This window comes from Numida meleagris, chromosome 3 (assembly GCF_002078875.1).
Source record: "Numida meleagris isolate 19003 breed g44 Domestic line chromosome 3, NumMel1.0, whole genome shotgun sequence".
Taxonomy (NCBI): Eukaryota; Metazoa; Chordata; class Aves; order Galliformes; family Numididae; genus Numida; species Numida meleagris.
In genome coordinates, this window is record NC_034411.1 from 29850349 (window position 1) to 29871385 (window position 21037).

At 42.1% G+C, this 21037-nt stretch overlaps 1 long non-coding RNA gene across 3 annotated transcripts; it reads left to right on the plus strand.

The window, feature by feature from the left end:
• On the plus strand, window positions 276-19679 carry LOC110396673. Of its 3 annotated transcripts, none has more exons than XR_002437160.1 (3): window positions 276-485; window positions 11890-11994; window positions 19212-19679. It is a non-coding gene; the product is annotated as an uncharacterized LOC110396673 (long non-coding RNA). The 3 variants fall into 3 exon arrangements; XR_002437161.1 differs by having other exon boundaries at window positions 19215-19679; XR_002437159.1 differs by lacking the exon at window positions 19212-19679 and adding an exon at window positions 15056-15938.

The following is a 21037-nucleotide window of genomic DNA, read 5'->3' on the forward strand; positions in this document are numbered from 1 at the left end:
AAGGGTCCTGAGGACACAGGTTCTTGAATCACTTGGTGTCACAGGTCATCATCCTTAGGAAAATAAGTGTGATCAATGTGAGCCCTCCGGAAGAAAGACTTCACCTGCACAAGGACACAGCTGGTGCTAACAGCCCCCAGAGCACTATTGGATGAGCCCTGGCCAGCTGTGGTTAATTACTCCCACGTGGTGCTCGCTGTGGCTATTAGGGATGTTACACAGTGGTGTCTTATTTGTCTTTCAGTTCCTCCTTGCAGAGGCAGAGAGAGGGTAGATCTGTAGGAAGGTAAAATAAAGGGAGATTTCTGCTCTCACCTCTTCTTTCAGTAAGCAGAAAAAAACTTTAGCAGAGCAGCTATTCTCTGCTCCTCCTTGAAGAAGAGAAGCTTTCTTATTAAGCTTGTCCACACAACAGTAAAGCCTGAATTTGACATCTTCTTCTTAGGCTGCCAACATCAAAGAGCAAAAGAGCACAGGTTTTGACTGTAAGTTCATACGTTAACTTTTTGGAGCCTCTTCTTCACCCAATCCAGTGTGGGGAAGGGTTGAACTTTGCACTGAGAAATGATGAGGTTGGAGGGAGGCAGCCTGGGGACTAATCTGAGAGTACAGAGAAACTGTATCAGTTCAAGTTACTGGGCTGGGATCCTGTGATTTGTGTAAAAATGTGGCATTGAATTACCACTAAACACGTGAATAAGTAGTGAGTGGGTTCACTGAGAGCATCAGTATCTACCAGAGGAGCTTGCTGTGCTTGGCTTAGTCTGTAGCCTCCCCGGGGATCAGCTGGCATTTAATTTTGATCACTGCAGAAAAGGGAGGCTGAGTTTGAAACAGTACTGCCTTAGCTGATGCGTGTGAAAGTGTTATTAAAATGGGAAAATGTCTCTCCAAATGGGTTTTGCTTTGCCATTTAAAAATCCCATGTAAATGATGCACAAAGGATTTGAAGAGGGGGGAAACAATCAGAGATAATAATAAACTATTAATAGGAACTCGTCAAGTTTCACTCAGAGGGATTAAGACTTAGTCATGTCTCATTTAGGAGTGCAGTATTAAGCCGTCCTTCAATATGACAAGGTTTATATTTTTGCTGAGTTGTTTCCAAATGAGGAGGGAAATCTCAATTAATTCAAATTTTTGCCTGTTGTCAGTCGTGCCTCCATGTGTTAGCTCTCATGTTAGGAGTCCAGCCTGATGTCTAACCTATCCAGCTGCAGCAGAAATGGATTTAGGTTTATCATTGACAAGGAGCAGTTGAGCAATAAGTACCAAAATTAGCTGTCCAGCATTGGAAGCATTGCCTGATGAAGGGTCACTGACAGGAGGAGTAATATGTCTCCCCCTATTCACTGGGAGTCACTAATGTTGCCATGGAGAAGGACTTTGAAGTGGTTAATTGCTTCAGTCTGAAGAAAACAAAAGTTTGTTTTTCATTCACACTGGCTGCTAGAAACAAAATCATGACTGCACATGGAAAAGACCAGCTCAGCATCCTTCCAGCCGCCTCTGTGCACAGCAGCTATCAAACTCAGTGTCTGTATCTCAAAAAATGTGGTTGCTACTCCTCCTTTTGTGACTCTGTCCCTTGATGGATTTCATTGTTAGAAGCTCTTTGTTTCCCAATACCTCATTTTACGTATCCTCTGTAGGATTTTCATACTTTAGTTTTACAGCCCATCTAAGCAGCTGAGTCAGGGAGCTCATCCATAAAGCTTCTAGAACATATGGCACGCATGAGTCCTTGCTGGATCACAACAGGATTCATCAACTTATTTGGCTTAGCACAACACAAATATATTATATTTAGGTACTTTTTATACCGTCCCTTTTCAACTTTGCTGTAAATGATCTTCAAATATGTGTAGGCAGTTATTTTGGTCTCCGTTGGTGTCAGTTAAAAAAAAAAAAAGCAACATCAGCAGGGTTGTGGCTACTTGCTGAAGTATCCCTATTGATGTAATTATCCCAGATAGTATATCATTCAGAGATTTATTGCTTTAGGTGAATGGGATCTGATCATCTTTCTCTTGTACAAGAGAAATGTACCATCTAAACTCAAGGTAGTCATATTACTATGACTCCAGTCGTTACTGCAGGAGCAAAATCAACAATTTAAGAGATTCCTTTAATCAACTTGCTGTCAACTTCTGTAGTTTCAAATCAGTTTACTGGAATTGTCTTTGCTCTAGAATGTCTCTTCTGGGTATCTAAAACATCTATCTGAAATGTCTCCCATTTCAAGAGACGTCACTCACTGTAAGCTCAAACATCTTCTTTCCTCTCAAGTGTACTCTTCATTTTGATTTCCCTAGTTCTTTGCTGCGATGTTTGAGAGCCCTTCCTCAGTACAGGACTTGGTTGTCATTGTTCTTCCTATGTTCTCCTGAGGGAAGCTGGAAGCAGCAGTTCCTGGGAGCATGTGTGGAGAAAAACTTGGTGAAAAGGAGAATTTCCTTGGACGTATTTTACCAACAATTTTTACTGATGTGTTAATATTCTAAAGAGCGTGAATTTTGAATTTGTAATAGAATTAGACTTTGAAAACCTGCATTCACAGTTAACAATGGGCAGGAATTAGGGATAGATAAGAATTTTAAGACCTTTAGAAAGCTAAACGAAGCCAGCACAATTTCAGCTACAGAATTCTTGCAGCAGTTTGTGAATGAACTATGAATCATTTGAATTAAAAGGTTTCCAGATACAATTTCAAATGATGAATTAATTTAAGAAAAATCTGGTATCAGTGAACATGCATTTAATAAAGAATAGACTAAGAGATACATAACTTCCTGAATTAGGCTTATGTAAAATAATTTGTTTTACTCCCCTGAGATTTGGCTGTCTACCTTCCCCCAGCACCCCCCCCCTCCCCCCCCTTAGCTCCATGCACCCACGTACACACGCACCCCTTCACCCACTCTGGACAATTCAAGTCTTGCAACATCTTGCCATTGGCCATAATCACCTTTGCAATGACCATTTTGCTGGTCAAGTTCCTCCTCCCTCATCTTTTCTGATTCTGCATTATGCACTACTGTGATTTCTCTCCGTCTTGTGGAATTAATTTTAAACAAGGAGACTTACGTGCTTCAGTCTTTAGATGGCACCAAAACTGAAAGCACTAATTAGGGAGGCTTTATGATTTCTATTATTTGCCAGTCACAAATAGGCTTATTGTTTCAGGGGTTGCGGAGGTCTGTGTTCTCTGATTTTCTGTGAGTTCTACACATATGCTGTCTGTAATGCTAGATCTTATGTTAATTAAAGAGCATCATCTAAATAGAAACAATTGCACTAGCAGCTTTGAAGTGCACTGTATGTTAGGAAAAATTGTACTGAATCGAACTGCGAGAGTTAGACAACAACATATAATCAGACTCTTAAAATATAACATTAAATGGTGAGCTTGTCTGATGTTGGTAGAGAGCCTTTCAATTCCTTCCTATTCAAGCGTATGAAGCAGTGAAATATTTTCTTTTCATCTCAGGGCATTATTATCTTTAAGGAGTTTGTGCACTGACTTCAAGCTGTCTAGGTGATATTGACTGAAACAAAGCAATGCATACAATTGCATTTCTAAAGAACCAGTGCAAAATGATATGAAATTAAAATAGATGGAGACATTAAGTGCTCCCCAAGGGCAATCACACTGGTACTTAATGGTCAGAGATGTACAAGAGACAAAACTAGGAGTTATTTACTACATAAATCCTAACAGACAGGCTTCTTGTAACTGGAGTTGTGGTGCAAGAGGGTTTGAAATTGCTGCTTTCTTTCAGTGCTAATGCTGAAATGGTCATAGTTCCCCAAAATGGATCGCTTCCCCTCAGTCCTTCCCATATCCCAATGTCTCTTACTGAACTATTTGTTTCTTTAACTGCAGTTGTTAAGGCATGGTCAGAAGACAAGAGTCTTGGAAAGCTGAAAGATTTTAAAAAGAAAAATTTTCTTCACGTTCATTTTTCTTGAGCTGAAATGGAATTGCTTACATTACCGTTTATTTATTTATGCTGCATTTCTGAGCAGATTGCTTTTGCGTCTAATGATCAAGTGACCTAGAAGATTTGAATTTTAAAAAGTGAGAGCTTTACTGCTGAAACCTGGACTCTTAGGCTTGGTTGGTGCTAGAATTACTCAGATAAAGGAGAACTCCAGTGTGTGCAAAGGTGCTGTACTGTCTAATCACTCTGGCTCAAGTCATTGTTTCAGTTAGCTCAAAAGAATGAATCGTGTTCACTTTCAAAAAATATTCTAAATGCGCATTCTGTTGTAATGTTCATTGCCAATCCAAGCAGTCTGCTATAGCGTTGGTCTAAGCCAACAGCTAAAATTTGATTTCATTAGAGAAGCGACAAGCTCTTTGTTATCTCAGGTGTTACTGCATTGACAAATAAAGACACGTGCTGCTGCTGCTTAGAAAAATTCCTGTTTTCCCAAGGCATTTAAAGGTCTGCTGCAGACTGTGCCCTCTCTCCTTGCCTTCCTCAGAAAGTGCCCGAGGTTCTGCCATAGTCACAAGAGCTATCAAAGAGGTTCATGAAGTGTGGGACTCACCTTGAGAGTTATGGGAACCTCTGACTGCTGCCAGCTACTCGCAGCCCAGGAGCTGGGAACCTGGCTTCCAGAAGAAGGCATTTCTTGAAGGGTTCAGTCCCTCTTCCATGTCTAAATGCTCACCTAAGCAAAGCATCAGCACATGTTCCAGTGAGATTTCTTCCAGCAGTGGCTTGGTGCTTATACCAGATTTTTAATGCGTGTCGACTTTGGTGCTGAAGGTGCCATAACCTGCTCTGTTGCCCTCTGAGCAGACCTGGGCTGCTCTTTTCTCATCGCTTCTGCCTCTGTATGGAAGCCACTGCCCCCTTGGTTGTATTGTGGCCCCGGACTTCTCAGTAAAAACCTGAAAAGACAATGGGGGAGATACTGGGAAATCTTCAGGTGTTTTTCATTGGCAACATTAGTGTGTGTGATGCTATAAGACTAACTGAATATTCAATAACATCAGGGATATGGGCAATAAAGGAATCCCCAAATCCTCTTGCCTTTGAGGTGCAGTGTGGCCAGTCCCCCTGTGTGGGATGCTCTGGGAAGTGTCAGACTCACAATGCAAATTTTGTTACTGATCTTTTTCTCCCAGTACTGCTCACCAAATGCTGGTACAGGCTGACTAATACTTCCCTGACGCATCATCCTGGGCATTCTGCAGTTGAACAAGGACCTGAAATAACACATTACCAGCTCCTTTGTAGGCCTCGGAGTTTTCTTGGGTAAATGCTGAGCTCCAAGCAAGTACTGACAACACCCAGACTGCTTTCAATGTTTTGCCTTGCTGGAACAAGTGTACAGAGAAGCTGCAGCATCTCCATCCATGGAGGCTTTCAGAACTCTTATGGATGAGGCCCTGAGTGACATTATCTACTTCTGAAGCTGACTTTGACCTTGTGCAGGGATTAGATTGAAATCCCTCCAACCTGAATTTTTCTAAATCTTGGAACTTCTGTTTTGATTATTTTGACTTATCAGCTCCTTTTGTTTCTTCTCTGAATGATCTAAAATATGCATCCCCTTAAATATTAGCTTCTCTATACTCAAGAAAAAAAAAAAAACAACATAAATCCACAGAAGAACACAGATGACCCAAGTGGAAATTTTAGTAGTACCATTACATCAGAGAAGGGCTTTAATTAGTACACCTGAAGTAAAGATAATCAATTCTGCCTGGATCTGTTACAGACACATGAGAGGGATACTAAACAGATAGAGACCATCATTTGTTAAAGTAAAAGGTGTCTTCTTTAACCTTGCAGAGATCTCTACTCCAACACTTTACTTTGTTTTTTGAGCAGTTTAGCAGGGCAATAACTGTGAAGGGAAGGAAAAGTGCTTTTTTTCTTAGACATAGGACAGAAGAAGGAAGAATTCAGAGAAGGAGAAACTGAGAAAGCAAGAAACTATAATACTAAATATGTGACGTTTTAATATTTACTTTGCTGGTGAGTTCATTCTCAGGAACTGCACAGATTTACCTTAGCCAGTACTGAAGAACTTCAATCCTAGTGAATTCAGCTAGGATCAACGCACTGAGCTTTGTTCTTGTGCAGAAGGGGACAGAGGAATGAGGAGGAAGGGCTGCAAATTTACTTCTCATCTGAAAGATCTTTCCTTTCCAAGGGTACTATTACAGGGGCCGCATAGTGTGACTTGGGATCTTCAGCGCCTCAGAGTAAGTTCCCTCCTGATAGGTGATTCCCCTGTGAAGGTCTCCAGCCTGCATACTGCACAATCAGTATGCTGAGCCCACCACAAGGATGAGAATTCTGTAGAGAATGGCTTCACCTGTCACCAGCCTTCCTGGGAACAACGTCTTTCCAACAGAATTGGAAAAGAGCCTTCAGCCCCAGCGAGTGCTCCCATGTTCACAGATGCTCATTGCAGGAGGGAGCAGCCTCAAGTGTGAGTAGTAATTGCTATGTCTGATTTGAAAAGACAAAGCTGGAGCCAATACAGAAAAAGTGACCTTGGATTATCAGATATTTATGAATCTCTGCTGTCTAAATATTCCTTAATTTCTGATCTCTTTGAGTTTGAAAGAAGCCTCAGAGAGACTGAGAAAAATGTGAATGAAGTGAGGAGAAAATGAAAGAGAAAGGCAATCACTGTAATAGAGATGGGAGCCAATTTTCTTAAATGTCTAAGGGTCTTATGAAATCAAATATCTTGTAGGTTGAAGTAACTTGGAGTGACTCTCATAATTTACCCAGTTTACCCGGAGAAAAACAAATTATAAAAACCTTGGCACTCATTATATTGTAGGCAAAACAACCCTTATTTACAAGGTCTCTTGCTAGACTGTGTATGTCCTTTTCAGAGTGGTGGATCCGTGGAGAATTTCCCCACATACACATCCCTTCTCAGCAGGCAGAGAGCAGCTAATATGCAAGAATGCCTGGAAGGAGTAGCTCATCACTGTGTTTGAGTGACAGCATGTAAACCATACAGTCTCCAGTAGAAAGGCTGTCTGCTGGTATTTCAGCTCTCTGATTGGGATTCTGTTTCCCCTCCAGTCTGGCCTCTTCTTGTCTGTTTGTTTTGCTATCGTTTGTATGGAGATCATCAGATGCAAGTACATTTGACATATGGAGATAACAGTCAGGAAAGGAAACAACATATGGCAGACAATTCATATCCATCAAGATCTGTCACAAAACCATTTTTAGCAATAGAAAAAGAAGGGTGGAAAAAGATAGCAAGTTTGAATTTAAAATAACCATGATACTCTAACAAATGGGAGGGCTTTGGGCTTGCTTTGTTAGATGACACCACTGGTTCACTGAAGCCAGCAGCAGTTGGTACTCGGTGCTTTGACAGTAGGCTAAAATCTTCTGTAGTCCACTGGCCAATTACTTTTTGACCATCATGGCTGGTTAATGCCTAGCCTCAAAGCCCTGACTGAAGCTAAATGCATTGACTGTTTAGCCTATTGTGTACCCTGGAGTACTCCTGAGGTAATCCAGGTGTTTATTCCAGGGTTGTAGGGGCAAGGGAGAAAGGAAACATAGCACGTGCGCTAAAGGATGAGAAGTCCTGGAGAACCCATCATAGTCCTGCTGTCCTCATGTATCTCTTTTGCCTTTTGACAGCGTCACATAAGGGACTGGATAGATGGGATGGTCCAAGTCCTTCCCAGCAGGGCACTAACATTGCCTGCTAGAAGGGCATCTAGCATTTGTATGTAGCCTGAGTTCAGGCTGTAGTCAGATGATGTGCAAGGGTGTTTAAATACACTAGGTGTTTAAATGCACTAGGTCTCAGGAATACTCCTGGGATCATTCACCTACGGTAAGGTGTGGATGCATCTTAGAAACCTATCACTCAATTTCTTTACTAAAAAAATGTTGCTACTTTAGTTTGGCTGAATTGAAATGAAAGCCCTTTTTGGCTGGAGAGGAGTGTTTTGATATGCTCTATCTGTTTGAAACATGGCTGTATTTGGATTAATGGATTCTCATATACTGAAAAGTTTTAAAGGAATGATGGCACTTCCAGGATAGAAAAATACTATGTATGTCACTAATATATATCCTATTTGATAGTAACAAATAGCATCTCTTCAGTAAGCCACAACCGTTTTTTGCCAGGTGAACTTGGCCTTTTACCAACAAAAGTGGCCTTTTACTTTTGTTTGGTTTCTTTTTTATGAGCCTTTGGAAGAGTTCTGTAGGACCAAGAGGCTCTTTTAAGGATGCGTAAACATCTGCAAGGGAGCATTTACATTGCCCGGGCTGGTAAAGGTCTCACAGGCTGAGACGTGGTATCTCCAATTTGCCAAGAGGAAAGAGCAGCCTAAAGCTCCATGTCATGAAACCAAAAACTGAAAAACAGGAGCAAAATAGTCACAATACAGCGAGATAGTTTCAGAGAGGTTCTGCTCCCTGTCCCTTTTCCTGGTGGTCTTTCACATAATTTTCAGCGTGACCAACCCCTGTTCTCCTCGGTCAATTGCTTTCCCATCTAATATTTACTCTGCTCCAGGTGGAGAACAGTTAAGCTGTGACAATGGGGCTTGGTGGTATGACATCTCTGGAAATGAAGTGATAGCTAATTTTGTTGGAGGAAGAAATGAAAGCTCTCTGAGATGGAAAAGGCCTGTCTGATGATTCAGGACATCTGGCTAAGAATGGAATTGTTCAACCTTATCCATGGGTTAAATGTGCTTTACTGAGCAGAGTTACAAGAGAGAGAAGCTAGGCCAAGTGCATCTTCCATTCCTGTCTGGGAAGGATGAAGCCTTTGCCTGGTCTAATAGGGTGTCAAAGCCCAGGCCTACCCGGAGTCTTGTCACAGAATCAGAATAAGGAGGTTTTGTTGCTGGGCATGGCAATTCTTTACAGGTGCCAACTGGAAGGGTTTAAAATGCAAAATGGCATTTCAATGTTTAAGAATAGCAAGTAATTTGATGGCTGTAATAGAAAAGCTTCCAGTCCTTTAGCAATGTGTTCCAGAGCTGCATAACACTGCTGATAAAATTGCCTTTGGATTCCTTGTCTAATATTCCAGCCTTTCTCTCTCTCAGCAAAACACAATAGCTTGCACTAAGCCTCCCTGGGAGGGCAGCTAACAGCACATTTACTAGACACTTCAAACATTTGATCATATTTCTCCTGAGTGTATTTAATATCTGTTAATGTCAGCAGCCCCAGCCTGATCGAAATACCTGCATTGCTGGGAAAAATGTTTAATATAAAAGATGACACGGGTAAGCAATCACTTACTGATGTCTTTTGGAAATGGATAGGTGACTACCTAACCCCCCCTACCTCGCTCCCCTCCCTGGTCTGTTACCACCCTGCTGCTGTGTGCTTCTCTGAATGCATTAGAGTGGCTATTCTGAGCATGCAGGAGATGCCAGGAATAGTTTCATGTTTCCTGCCTCATCAAACCAAATTCAATCTGTAAAAAATTAATACACCCAGAAGGAACAGTTAAAAGCATCTCCAATCAATTAATGTTAAAATGGGAGCTAGGAGGCTGATTTGTTAAAGGAAACCCAATCCAGCCTGGTGCTTGAGAGGCTGCTGGGGCGAGAGTACAGTCAGCGAGTCAAGTCATAATGTTTCCGAGGGGGGAAGCAAATAAGTTTTAGGCTAAAGCTATTAATGCATCATCCCAACTGTTCACTGCTTCAGGCATGGGGACCCTAAAAAGACACACTTTTTTAGGCTGGGCAAGAAGCATCAGCAGAGAGAGTCTTTCCATAAGGGAATGCATGGCACATGCCCAGCTCTTTGCACTGGTCATCTGTGTCTTCTCTTTCCTCCCAGAAGGAGCTGCAATGAGAAATACAAGGATGCAGCCAACATCCTTGAGATCTGAATACTTAGAGCATCTTTGTGTGACTCAAGATGACAAGTTGGTATGCCATCCCTTTGGCCTTTGGACTTAAGAACTGGAAGTCAAAAAAGATGAAAGAGGGTGCTGGGGTTTGTTGTTGTTGTTTTTCCTGATTTCTGAGCCTCTCTTAAATTCAACATTCTCAACACTATGACAAGAGCCAGGCTTCAGTATAGTTTGTAATGGAAGCAAAGAGTCTTACCATCTCTTGACTGCAGAGCTTGGAGCTTTAAGCTGCTATGTTTGAAAGGCATATGGGGAAAGTTGCAAGAACCAGCAACCAAGGTTCTCACAGTGAAATTAAACAGAAATCTCAGTAATTTTCACACAGGAGGATTAAATCTGCAACTCTTTGCTGTCTCCTACCTGAAATGCCAGTCCTCATAAAAGTGATAACTGAATTCAGTTTTTTTTTACCTCAAATGCTGTCAGATTGTTTCCGAAGTGTAGAAAAGTTCCAAATTATGTCTGAATTCACATTCAAATGAAACCTTTTCAAGCATTTTTTCTTGCTATGTGGCCTCTTAGAGGAAAAAAAAAAAAGAAAGTTAGGCACACAACCAGCTGAAGCCTATTGTTATTATTTTGCCTCTGATTAATATAGGTCACACTTTTCTTCCTTGCAGCTATTAAGTATTTAGGTCCATTTATACTTTAATCCCTTGTCTTTTTCCTGTTCCTTTGTTGCCGTGTTACATCCTCACAGTCAGACAGCATTGAGATAAGTGGTAGACAAATGGGAAGAGGGAGTTAGCGCAGTAATCCAGCTTTGAAATAATAAAAAAAAAAATTGCCCTGAGGTAAGTGCTTGAATCCAGAGAGCTTACTGAAGGCAGAAGGAAGAGAGGGAAAGAATAAGTGTGGTGGGAGAAACTGAGGCATAGAGAATAGAGACACTACTCTGCAGCTGGACTTGAGTCACTATCAGGGTGCAGCATTTGAATGCCGTCCTTGTGAGAAAAGTTCAATGGAACTGCATTCTCCTGAGCATTGACCAGACGAGCCTGGGCTAGGACTAAAGGAGGCCTACTGAAGGCTATGATAGTGTTGCTTGGATGTAGGTAATAGTTCATCTGGTGCTGGAGTTACGCCATTTGGTGGGCAACTGTGTTCAGGAAGGGCTCCCACCTTCCCCTCTGTTCCTCTGAGTAGGACCCCCATACCTAAGAAATGCATCCAAACCATTCACAAATCTTTGAGGTTTAGAGTGTGTTGTGGGCTGGATCATTTCTGAGCACTATGTTCTTTGAAGGAAAGGGTGTCATCCAGGCTCACTTTTCCTACACAAGGTTGGACATGATGAACTTTTGAGGTCTCTTCCAACCTGGGCTGTTCTGCGATTCTGAGAAACTTGCAGACACTAGCTCTGATTGCAGTGTGGAAGCAGCTATCTGGTAATTGAATTTAAACTATCACCTTTTCTATTTTCTTCTTTATTTTAGGTAGAATGTAACAGCAACCTTCCCTCCAGTTAAATCAGAGGAAACCATAGCTGAAGAGAGCTTGGATAAAACCGAGATATTTTTATGTTATCTATAAGAAGTTTACAGAGAAATACAATTATTGGTCTCCTCTGTCAATAACTGGGCATGCTGACTCCATAGTGCCCTAGGTTACACTTCTGGTTCTTCACTGTTCAAAAGCCAAAATCAATTTCCCCATGAAATTTTGAAAACGAAAATACAAATTTAAGGAGACTTCTTGGACCTCATGTTTTCTTTGCCATGACAGGTATAAACTGAATTTTGCTGAACAGAAAGCATCTTTATTTCCTTTTTCTGGGTCTGGGCAAGAGGAATGATGTTGCTGCAGCCAGGGTATGGGAGACTGCATGACTCAGCTGTGTCCTACACTGAGATACAATAAAACACAGTGTGGTGCAGCTTTAATTTTAATTCAAAATAAATATTTCTGTAGCCTACAGAATTCCTCTAATGCACTTATCTGGGAGAACACAAAGATTAAAGAAATCCCACTAATTCCTTTATCTTTCAGATACAGGGCTGAAAACAAAGACATCCAAACCTTGAGCTAAACAGAAGAGGAAGAAGCCAAAATCTTTGCCAGAGGTTTGACTGCTGGGTTTACTCATGGCTTCAGGTAAGCTTCTTTCCCCGGATTGTTTAGCATTTCAGAGGCCCTCTGTGTTCCTCAAGGAGAGCTGTGGATTACAGGCATAAAACCTCTGCATAGCTCACAGCCCAGGCAGAGGGAGAACAAACAAGCTAATCCGGGGTGCCTTCCAGTCCGGCATCCTGCCTCTGACCCTGGCCAGCACAACCTGCTTCAGAGGGAGATGTAAGAACCTCACAGCAGGCAGATGCAGGGTAATCAATCCTTTCAGCCTTGTTCTCAAGCCCCATTAGATCTCATCCTGATCCCTAAATAGTTCGAGCTTGGATTAAGCCTTGGAGTATGGTATTTAATACACTCTGAAAATTGTTGTTATCATTAACTCCCATGACTCTGGAAACTAATGTTATTCACAAATACATTTTCATTTTGAATCTTTCTGTGTCCTTGGTCTACTACAGCAATGTGTACATAGGTTTAAATACCTGTTTGCAGAAAGTATCTGATGTTCCTTTATACCTGTGGTTATTTCCCTGTGATAATTCTTCATTGTGTGTCCCTATTACAAACCTTAGGAAGAAAGGAGTAGGAATAAACAATATACTTTAAGGAAGACATATTTCTTCATCACAGTGTGGAAAAAAACATCTCAGGGATGAGTTCTTCCAGCAGCCTAAGTATCACTTTGGTATCTTAAAAACAGAGAGTCTTTGCACCGCTCCCAGCCCTAACCCTACCCCACACCTTAATCCAGGCTGCAGACCTTGGCTGACTTTTGTCCCAGCTTTTCCAGTCATGGTTAGGATGAGCGATTTCTCGCAGCAGAGCTATTTTTGCAGTCTGTCCCTTGGCAGCCCCTTTCAAGCACCCATCCAACTGGAGCAGTAGTTCTCACCTCTCTCCCAACACCTAACACTTCCCCTTGCTGTGTTTGTTAGCACAGCCTTCCCCAAGACCCTCAAGCATTTTGGACATGTAAAGACTGTCAGAGGAAAATGCATCTGCAGCCTCCCTCTTCCTTTGGCGTCTCTTTTGGCCCCCCTCTATCTGTAACTCTTCTGTTGTTAGCCGAAACCCTGGCTGTTATCCTCATCTGCTGCTCTTTTCCTAGAATGTCTTCTTAGTATCTTCCTTCAAGATTATTTTTTGTTTGTTTGTTTATCATAGCCCTATTTATCTTGTGAAGTTACTCTAAGGAACGTTTTAGGAACACTTTAGAGCCTATGAAAAGATGTCATTGTGTGTGTCAGTTCAGCTTGGTCTGCAGTGCTTACATAGAATAGCTCAAACACTTTTTTTTTTTAAATTTCTAACTCAGTTTGGCTCTCTACTATCATCTGTGCACATAATGTACATGAACATATCTATGGTGATGTCCTGGACTATTCTGTAGTGTTACCTACATTATATCCCTGTACCACCTGCTGTACAGCATCCTCTCCCTAGTCCCATCTGATTACCTTTCCTCCTCCCTGCTCTATGTCCTTTCTTCTCCTCCTTCTTATAAAATTGCAATCTTTCTCTTTCCTCCTATAGCCTCTCTTCTTCTCCTCTCTCCTCCTTGCTGCTCTGGGCTGGGACAGGAGCTAAGGAGAATCCAGGGGACCTGTGTGTGTATATGTGAAAGGCAGAGGAGGACCTGCCAGCATGAACCCATGCTGTGAACCATGGGAAAGAGGGAGGTGGGCAGGGGAGGTTTTTCCCTTCTTTTGGGGCACCACGGTGGCACTCTGCACCAGAGGCACTGGGCACATCCTGCTATGGGGATGAGCTGTTCAATCGTTTAGGAGCACTGGTTGTGAGATGCCTCTCACAGATACAGGGGGATCGTGCTGCAGGGCTGGGGCCGAGGCAGGTACAACATAACGCACAGCCCTCTGATGGCATGTGAAATTCCCATTTTACTCCTGGTAAAGAAAAAAAACTCCCATCTCTTACCCAGTGTTTCAGCACTGCTGTTTTGCACTGGCCAGTCATCTCTTTGTCTAAGGTTTTCCTGAACCTCATCGTAATTGTTCAAGGTACTCACCCATCTACAGAATTTTCTGATGCTGTTTTTGTTACTTCAGTTCAATCTTTTGAGACCATTCACAAACACAAGTAAATTGAACAGTTTGAGATCCAGGGTGGAGCCTTGAGGCTTATGATGTTTGCTAGGGTGAAAATCTGACCATTTAATAACACACTTCTTTGCTGCTTTCTTCTTCTCACAAGTCTTATCCAGAATATATTTTACCCCTTCCCTAGTGATGTCTTAATTTCTGTAGTTTCTCTGTGCCATGTTTGCTCAAAAGCATTTTATCCGTCTGAACAAGTCATGACTTTCCTCTTAACACAGCAAATTCTGAGAGATCAGTGAAACAATTTCGCTTTCTGTGGGCATCATGCTAAACTCTATTTTCTTCCTGTTCTTAATGCTATTTTCAGGGAAGAATGGCTAATATATTCTGACCAGAGGTAGCTCTGCAGACTCCAAAAACCTATTCCTATTACAGTGCTGATCTTGCCATCCCTTAGCACTCCCAGGCTTTTAAATGAGATCGGTAGTAATTGAAAGAACATGAGAAAGGGCAGATTTCAAGAGCTTAGGGGCTGATTTGCCAAACAGATCAGTAGTCGTACCTGGGACTTGAGTCCCACAGACCTGTTTGGAAATCTGACCCAGGGCTGTGCGGTGACACCTCTTAACAAGCTGGTGAGTCTTCGTGGCACAGTGTGGCTCTGTGCAGATAACACTCAGCTCCTGGAGATCTGATAGATCTTTCAGGGTCCTGCAAATTAGCCCTACTGCAGAGCAAGGCAGCTTCACCGCTATTCTTCTTCCAGGTTGGGAGATAGCTGGAACAGAATTAACTGGATGATCTTTGCCCTGTTCATGGTTTCATGAAGCAGATAATTTTATGCTTTATGTCCATTGCTGCCATCTGGAAGCTCACAGAAATTGCTTTTGGGGTGTACAGCCTCACCCCCAATATCAGACAATGAGAAGCCTTCTTTCTGCAACCATTTTTGCATGGATTAAAACCCCAAATGGATAGCCCCAGTGAGTGCCCCAGGCACTCATCCAAATTCCTCTTGCCCCTCACAGCTGTCACCTTCAGAAATATGAGACCTCTCAGATCAGGCCATTAATCCTGCTTCTCCCAGTGGAGTGTGACTCGTCTGGTGGGACAGGTTTGATTGCAACTGGTTCTTCAGGCTGTCATGACTGTGAAAGCAGACTTCAGCTGCACATGCAGATACCTCGGATCCTGCTACTGCCTAAACCTATTGATCTGTTATTGAGCTCGGCACCAACCGCTGGTTTAGCTCTAAAGAAGTTCAGCCTCTGCAGGCAGCTGGGAAGCAAGGCGGACTCAGAAAAGAAGTGGATGCTCCATCTCATCATAGAATAACAGAATATTCCAAGTTGAAAGGGACCCATAAGTATCTATCATCAAGTCCAACTCCAGGCATCACACAGCACCGCCCAAAAATAATGACCTAGCCTATTCAAAGGAGAGAATTCCTGCAGGAGAAAAACAAGCCAAAACAAACAAAAAATCCCAACAAACTCACACCTGGAAAATGCTGCTCCATATAGCCCCAACTGTCTTGTCCTGCTTCTAAGAGGTGTCATGTGGCTGTTACAGAGACGTGCCCGAAAATGGTGTTATTAAGAGGACCAGGTGTTTGTTCAGGAGGCTGTGGGATGCAGCCATTCCTTGGGCACTACAGATATATTTACAGCATTAAAAGGTCAAACAATCCCTTCATTCCCTGTTTGCTTCAGAGAGTTTTGTTGAACATTCTCATTATTCGTTGCGGTATTTCTTTGGTTTAAGAGGATTTCTCTGCACAACCATAGTTATTAGAATGCAGTGTGTGTGCAGTGAATGTGTTATTACTATAACAAGCTTCTCCTCATAGTAGATATTTATTCTGAGTGTGAGGCTTTTAGTTCAGTTGTGTGTGTGGCAGAGCAGGCGAGATGGGGCAGGTAATGTGGAAAAAAAGATGGAGTAGAATGGGGAAAGACACAAAATTAGTAGTTTGGAGACATGACTTCTGCCCCTATCTTTGTGATGGGCTCTGTGCCGACTCTTGCCTTCCCTTTCACAAAAAGGTCAGGAAAATGAGAAGCACTGTACAACAGGCTGGGGACTCTTAGGGGGGGAACAAATTTTACTCCTCATGCAATTTTCCCCTAATTGCAGGCAGTGCTTTTGGCCCTATTAACCTTTAGGTGAATTATGGGAAAGCCTCCAGATCTCTAGGCAGTTGTTAGGAGACCTGGATCCTCCTCCAGGATGTGCCTTGTGTTCCTTGTCCACGACACACATGAAAACGGATTGCTGGAGAGGGCTACAGCAAAACATGGCATAGAAATGCAAGATTAAGTAAAGGCAACGAGGGCTTCCTGTAGGCTTGGGAACAGTAGGAACTCTGGCTTTCTCAGGCAGCAATAATTAAAGATATTATAATGAAGCCAGGGAGTCAAAAGCATTGCGTCATGATTTCCACTCTGTATTTTAAAAGCTACAACATATGGACCTGGATAAGGGTCATTACCCCCATGAAGAGTTAACTAAAGGGTCTGTTAAACATCATCTATTAGGATAACATAAACCTAAGTGTCTTAAGAGAGTTGGCTCAGGAAACGTCTGGCTTTAATGAACCTGGAATTGCTCGTGTTACTACAGAGGACTGCAGAGTCTTAGGTTCTACCAGTATTACAGAAGGGTGTGACAGTTTTTAGGATAATTATATGCTGAGCAACTTGATGTCAATGCCTGTCAAAATAACGCACAGGAGAGTATGAGACTCGATTGCTAGCTAGAAATGCAATTAATGCCAGGTAACATCGCTTTCAAGGAGGTAGGGCCTGCTAAAAAGAACAACTTTCATTTTTTCTATTTACAGATTTGGTTATCAACAGTGACTGCAGACGGGTAATAAGCTTTTGCAATGTGTTCAGCATAGCCCAGCACAACATTTTGGCTTGAGTCAAAAGAGGGAAAGCACACTGACTGATGGGAGCAAGATTTTTATAAAATAGCCTGTGTCCAGTGTTATTTCAATTTCTCTATCCATGATCTGGAAATAAATATAAAATTGCCACTGATAGAATCTGAGGATGACACACAAACTGATGGAGTAGTGAATAAAGATGGGAACAGAGTGGTTGCACAGAGTGATAGGATGGCACAGCGCCTGTTTCAATGAAACACTTTTTAATGTTTCATTGCCAAATGCCAAGTCACCTACCTGAATTCCAGGAACACGGAGCTGTTCTGATACAGACAACTCTTGTTCATTACAGCCCTAACGCAGCTTTTTTTTTTTTTCTTTTTTCCCTTGAAATGTCTGTTACATGAGAGTGATACATTTGGAACTTACCACAGATGGTTTTGCCAGTGGTCTTTATCAGGACAGGTTGTTTTCACTGGTTGTGTATGCCAGCGCTAGTCTCTTACAGGTGAGGCTGACCGTGTCGTACCAGTGAATCAGACTTAATGCGGGTGTAGGTGGCTGTTGCGACCAATTGTACGCTCATCGTGTGTCACTCTGCTACTGATACCTTTTTCCTTATGTGCTTTTTCTGCCCAGGGGCAAGCCAATCTACATGACTTGTATCTTCACCAAGCTTGGTGCCGTGCTTGTGACTAAAGATTCATGTTTCAGCTGATGAATTACACATGGTCAAATGTGCAGTTGAAATTTCTTGAAGTACTTTCTAGGACATCTGCCCTTCCCAGTTCATTATTTGGGCATTCTTATTCCATCTGTCTGAACGACAAGTCCAGCTTACTGCAGCTGGGTCTTCATTAATAGACTCTCAGGAGTCCATCTTCATGCTGTGAGGTTTGAAGGATGATTAGCATCTCATACCGCCTTGGTCAGAGGGAGAGAAAGCCATAGTATCAGAATTTCTCCAGCTGGTGTTCGTTCTGCAGCATCAAAGACTCATATTTCTATAAAACAATGTAAAGGCAATAGAGGGGAATCTGTCAAATATTAGGAATACCTTGATTTTCCATTGGAAGTAAAATAACCAGAAAAACTGTTAAGGGAGAGGTTGTACATTTGGAGGTCGGATCCACTGATAGAATGCTCAATTTTAGTAGGGATTTTTTTGTCCATTATAAACAACAGCACTTATCCAAATAAGCTTTATGGAATCTTTTATGGTCACAGACTTTTTGGACATTGTTTCCACATGTATTTTGATGGATGACTGTACCAGGCAAATGTCACTCGGGTGCTGGGCTCTAGTCCTGGTTTGCAGGACAAGGCACTTTTCCTCCATCGCTATAAGGTTCTTCCCAACACATGAGTGCATTAGCAAAGATCCTGCCCTTGGGTTTGTGAGAGTTGGTGAGACCGTAGCTTAAGAAAGCAGTTAGCTTTATTAAAATAAAGACTGAGAATCAAACCAATTTCTCAAGTTTGTTAATGTGTTTAAATTTCTTTATAATGCATAGATGTTGTGCAGACTTTGAGAAAGCAACCAAATGTCATGTGAATTGTTGTCTGTGTCCTTCCAGGAGATTGCTTCAAGATGCATCCCGTGATATAAATATTGTAGTGGTTGTTAATTTTTTTTTTTGTCTGTGGTGGTTTCATACTGAAAGGAATGAAGTACTGTTAATTGTACTAATTGTATGCCTTTTAGAATTTATTTGGTGGATTATGTACTGCTTCCTACTTCTGAGTAATTAGTGATATTTGCGCACCAGCATTTGGATTTTTAGCTCTCTGAACCAGCAGCCTGGGAAGGACTGTGACAGTTCCAATGGGATAGGCTTTGGTAAAAGTGGAGGAGACAATTGTATTTCCTCTTCAGTTTCCATAGAGAGCAGTGACTCTGGACTGTGTGGCAGATATCATACCTAAGCCTGACTGTCCTCTTGCAACACCAAATGTAAAAGCAGTGTAAATCTACGTGGTAGTGGCAAAAGAGTTAAGGCCTCTCTGTCTAGAAGTCCTCAGCGTGTGGCTGTTGTGCCAGATCTTTTTACAGGAGAACTGGTGAGTATGAAAAGAATCAGGAGGGAAACACAAACCTGCTTCATGCGGTGATGTAGCGAAAAAATAGATCCCTTTGGAGACCTGGATCTGAACTGCCATGCCAAGGTTAAGGGGTTTCCATTCTGCTGCTTCACCAGCCTGTAGGAAGGCAACAGGTACAAGACTCCTTACAAGGCACAAGTTTCCAGGCTCTTGATTCTCCTTCCTCTTTTTTTTCTTTATTTTTTTTGTAGCAGAAGTCATACAAATCCAGTCTGATCACCAGCTATCTGATCACCAGCTGAATGTGCTGCGGATGACACCCTGTGTTTTCTCACAGTATTGGGGTAAAACTGCCTGAGCTGCCACTTGGGTCTCCTCTTGAGGGGCCTCCTGGGCTCAGTGAGTCCATCCTGCCACCTCTAGCAACCATCAGCAAAGCAGGAGTCACTGGATTGTTTCTTGACTGGGATCTTGTGCAGGCTGGTCCTGATACCCAGGCTGGGCACAGAGTGCCTCCACACCCTGATGGACTACTTTGTCTCTCCATATTGATGAAATCTCAACATCTGTAAATATTTCTGTCCTCTAGAGAAGACACTGTTCGTGTTGCACTACCAATGAAAAACGCTTGCCCCAAAGCTTATTTGTGGCTCCATTAACCTAAAGAACTTGTCTGAATGCTCCATTTGCCTTTTAAATAAAGAACAAATTATTGTTGAGGACTTGCATCCCTATCATTTCACGTTGCTTTCCTCATTATGAAAAGAACATAAGGGTCCCTGATCATTATTTCTGACTCTGTCATTAGCAAAGGTCTGGAAAGTATGTTTTCACTCCATTAGCCTTCAGAAATGAAAAGAATGATTGCATAAATCAAGAATAATTATTTCAACCAGCTTTTCTCATGCTTTGCTGTGGAACAGGTTGGGGCCTAAACTTGGATTGACAAATTAATTTCTATTATTTGTGTTTTCTAGAAAAAATACCACCATGTTCAGGACTCAGTTAGCAATGCAAATGACTTTGTGGTTTTATGTGCTTCTCTGGCCACATATGACAAACATCAAAGTGCTTATAGTTCTCCTCAAGAAATCTGCCAGTGCTCCCGTGATTTATGCCTGGAGCCGTGTATAAGACATTCCTAGATCTGTCATAGCCCCTTTGCTTCTCAGAGGTGTGTGGACACTTGTGTTAAACAGGATCACCTCCTCTAATGATATCCTTCTGTAATGACGTTGAAGTTCACACTTACCTGCCTGTGTGATGGCATGTGAGTCAGATTGTCTGAGCAGAGTACTTTTCATGTTCAGAGCAATTTCTTTAGTGTAAAGAAAGGATGGAATGTGTCTACCTCTGTTCCTGATTTTACGGTTGGTAAAGCAAAATGCAGCTGTTTTTCTTCTGGATACAGCATTAATACTTGCTAGACCTCTGATGAGATCTGGAAAATTGCCAAAAAATGGGCTTGCAGTGCATGACCTCTTCATGGTGTCTTCAGGTGGGACAGAAGAGTGAGTGTGCAGGAACGGGAAGCAGGTCCAGGGCCAGTGAGATGCAGTCTGACTGCCCCATCACAGTTCCTTATCAGTGGATAAAAGCTGCTCAGCAGCACCTTGAATCAGCTCTTCCAACTCCAAAAGGAATGCAATATCTACTAGGATGCTATGAGAAATAATTCAGTGTTATTAGCAGTCTCAGACAGAAAAAGTATATTTCTTATTTTGACAAAATATGTCCTTTGCTGGAGATAGTAAAGGTAATTACGAAGCAGCTGAGAGCTTCGAGTGAAACTGGGTTGAAGAAGACTATTTACTTCCCCTTTTCAACTACAAAGCCTTTAAAATCCCTACTTTGAAGAGACTAATGAGCCATTTGACATGAAGGAGTGTGCCTCCTATAGTTCAGTGCAACTCCTTTTACAGCAAGTAGAGATTTTGGTTGAAGTAAGATAGATCACATTTTTCTTGCCAGCGAAAAAGTTGAATTGAAAATGTTTTTGCCTTTTTGTTTGTTGGCTTTGTTCTTGTTGCTGTTTTTAACTGGTCTGTGTTTGCTGAATGAGATGCGGATTACAGCT